The sequence below is a fragment of the Saccostrea cucullata genome, unplaced genomic scaffold (assembly GCF_032062105.1).
Source record: "Saccostrea cucullata isolate Sc308-1 unplaced genomic scaffold, CSIRO_AGI_Scuc_v1 ctg6503, whole genome shotgun sequence".
NCBI classification, from domain to species: domain Eukaryota; kingdom Metazoa; phylum Mollusca; class Bivalvia; order Ostreida; family Ostreidae; genus Saccostrea; species Saccostrea cuccullata.
Window position 1 is genome coordinate 16,859 of NW_026931891.1, and position 3,958 is coordinate 20,816.

Genomic DNA, 3,958 nt, shown 5'->3' on the forward strand with positions numbered 1-3,958 from the left:
TGGAGCAAAAGATTTGCGTGAAGCAACTTGTTATTTAAAAAAGAACGACGTACATAAAATTCACTTTGAAAATATAGCTAATCACTCAAAAATTTCCTTGTAAGCTATCCTTCAAAAATATGTCTCAATATTTATCTTGAAATTAAGCAAAATACAAAAAAATCCCTAAAGCTATTCTCATACTTTTTAACTACTTATGATGTTTGTGTATTAATTACATTTATGAATTAGTTATCACTTTTAAAAGGAAATCAAGTGAATTCAAAAAACCATAAACATGTATATGTTGACTGCATATTGTTTTTCCATTATTTCACCTATATACATGTATATATTTTAATTAAGCACGGTTTTAAAGAAAACTTTTGGGAAATTAATTTGTTTTAGTTTTTTTTTACTTCATTTACAGCTTAAAATGTATAATTGATCCTAATTTATTTTTCCTTTACAAGACAAATGAACATAATAGTGCATTGAAAAAAAAATAAATCGATACATTACCTGGACAGCATACCCATAAAAACCATATGGACATTTTTGGGTACAGTTTGAACCAAAAGTTCCTGGGGGACACCCTTTTTGTGAAACAAAATTTTATAAAATACAAAAAAAAATTTGCCAAGAATTCGAAGAGAATTTTTTACTCGAATAAAATGTATCTCACCTGTACAGAGGCTGCCATTTTTATAGTAATTTGGACAGCAAGTGATGATGTTTCTGTTTTACGAAAAACAAGATAACTATTCATTTATATATATAGACTTTTAATAAACCTATGCGTTACGTACTAAAGAAAATTTTTATTAATTTTACAACTAGTATGAATTAAAAAAAATAATTAATAAATGGAGTACTTTGATATTATTTACTGCTCACCAAGATGAATTATTAAAACAAATTCCAGGGTTTACGGCCGGCAGTTCATGGAATACTCTGAAGAAGAAAATGAACATCAAAATTATGCGGCAATCCATTTTGTGATTTAGACATGCGTTTGGGATAACAAACATTTTGTAGTATATATATATATATATATATATATATATATATATATATATATATATATATATATATATATATATATATATATATATATATATATATATATATATATATATATATATATATATATATATATATATATATATATATATATATATATATATATATATATATATAGATCTTGATGCTGTTTCAAATTGAGAGGAAGGAAAGAAGAAAACACCCTGAAACTAATGAACGATTCTTCAGGGAAATTAATTCGAAGGATGGAAATATCGTGACAGTTTCCTTAAAAACATTAAAATAAAAATTAGATTTACATAAATTACATCTACGATAAAATCTCAACATTCCAAGAGGTCTTTTAAGAGTGAAAACGTTCAATTCATTTAATTGGTGAAAAGGTTCATACACTGTATACATGAACATAAAATGTTAAAATTTAAATTATCCTAACCACAAGATTTTTTAAAACAAGAACATCCTTTCAACAGTTTAACACCATGGCAATTGGAAGAAGACGCTACGGCATGTATGTTTACAACATTGAACATCAGGTTAAATGTGCTCAGCATTCGTTTGTATGACATGATTGACAAGGGATGTTTTATTTTCTCCTCTGCATCTGATCCCTACTCTTGTATTTCACAAGTAGTTGTGTTTTATGTCTTTTTTTTACATATATGTATTTGTATTGTATATATTTTGGGGGGAGGGACCATTCACTGTTCTGTATCTAACCATTTTTACATCTTATTAAATACTGTAAATCTTAAAATTTCGATTTAGATATTTTCAAACTGTCACCGTAATTGGTAGACACTTTCTTTGAAATCAGTTTATACCAACTTACCTTACTAAAATTCATTAGGAGCTTATAAATCTCTCAGTTGGTACGAAACACAAATTTATGGTTCTGTATGAATTTAAAAAAAAAAAACAACAATATATGTATTGACCAATAAGTAATACTGAAACTAGAATATCAACAGTCTGTAGTCAATATAATAAGCTTATAACTAATACAGTTTGTGATTAAGTCGAATGCTAACTGATTTTTCACACTAATTGTAAGGCTATTATGATTGATTGTATACTGTTAAACGTCCCTCTCCAGAATATTTCACTGATATAGAGACGTCAACATTGCCGGTGAAGGGCTGCAAATTTAGGCCTTTGCTCGGCACTTACGGCCTTTGAGCAGGGAGGAATCTTTAGTGTGCTACACCTGCTATATGATACGGGGCCTCAGTTTATACGGTCTCATCCGAAGGACCGCCCCATTTAGTCGCCTTTTACAAGAAGCAGGAGGGTACTGAGGACCTATTCTAACCCGGATCCCCAGGCAAATATATATGAATACTAAATTATCGAGGGATTTTCTCGTGATTTTCCGATCATGACAAGGAGCACACAGCGGATGTGATCGGTCGGCAAAGGATCTTCACTTCTCCATGGCTTCACTTAGAGGTTCGTCGTTTTTGCTGTGCTCCAATTTTGTTTTAAAGATTATTGAGCCTAAATTTTGTTCTTTATCTCCATATATCTCATACTTGATTTTTTACATCAGCCAGCAATGTTCATCATCAACGCCAATAAAAAGTTAAATGTTCAAATACATTTACTAAATTAAAGATTTTTGTTCATATATTCTAAGCTGGTTTGTGGGATCTCGCATTTCTACATTGCATAGCTATGCCATATTCATGATTTAGGCGTTATATATGGTCCTTATATAATATATAATATAATTTTTGAGTTTATATTATAAATATTGTATATAATTGTGGGTCAAAACATTCATATATATAGAGCATTGTGGGATAAACTATATACATCGCACAATGCTCTTCATATATTAATTCTATGACCCGCAATATTATTTTATGCTATATAATTATATTATTTGCTGTAATTAACAATGAAAAGACATTAGAATTAATGTTTGATAAAATATCAATAAATATATTCATGTATGTATATTTACTAATGTACAAAGTAGAATAATACATTAGGAACAGTTTCGCTGATTTCAATATAAAATTTTCATATTAAATAATGATTTATTTATAAGAATCTTAACAAGATATTCTTTGGATATTCTCTCTCGCAATGTAATTCATACAATCAACTGCCCAACAATGTTATATTTATATAGTGACCCACAAACAGCGATGGTCACTACATTTATTATACATAGAGTGTCCCACAATCATGTATAATCACATGCGGTATATTCGTCCCACAATTCATTATATACATATAAACAGTGACCCACAGTTTTAACTAACTGCAATATATCGATCCAGCAATTCATTATTAATATACAATGTATATACAGGGACCCACAATAAGTTTTAATCAAGTGCAATGTATTTATTGCACAATCCGTTATATACATATATACAGTGACCCACAAACTGGTATAATGATACATTACCCCCTCCCCCATTTTTTTTAACATGTTTAATATATACATACATACAGTGACCAACGATCAGTAATATATTTATGTTTTTTTTGTTCTCAAGATTAAGTAGAGATCGAGTGCCACTTTTTATTAATTGTACAGAATACTCGAAATACAGATCAGATTTATTATATAGCGTTTATAGCAACTCAATTTTTCTATGTTGGATCTAGATACTTTTATTTTCCTTTTAACGCATTTTCCTACGCACACCTCAAAATATTTATATTAATCATACATGCAAATGCAAGCTTTGTTGTACAGAAACCGCTATGCACAAAATGTTTGTGTGGCGGTATACATGTATATACGAGGGTTGTCCGTTAAGTTCGTGGACAACATTAATAATTATTGACAAACATTGACAAAATATATCAAACTATTTTTTTCATTAAATTCATATTTCATTTACTAAATATGCAAGTTTTTAACAAAAACAAAGCACAAATAGTTATACTTTTATCAGATACAAAAAAGACACTCATT

At 28.9% G+C, this 3,958-nt stretch overlaps 1 long non-coding RNA gene across 1 annotated transcript; it reads right to left on the reverse strand.

Annotated features, from left to right (window-relative positions):
- Positions 1-511: 511 nt before the first annotated feature.
- Positions 512-982, reverse strand: LOC134233960 (uncharacterized). Its single transcript, XR_009985094.1, has 3 exons — positions 877-982; positions 665-717; positions 512-575 (listed from the first exon to the last, which is right to left on the reverse strand). It is a non-coding gene; the product is annotated as an uncharacterized LOC134233960 (long non-coding RNA).
- Between the last annotated feature and the right edge of the window lie 2,976 nt (positions 983-3,958).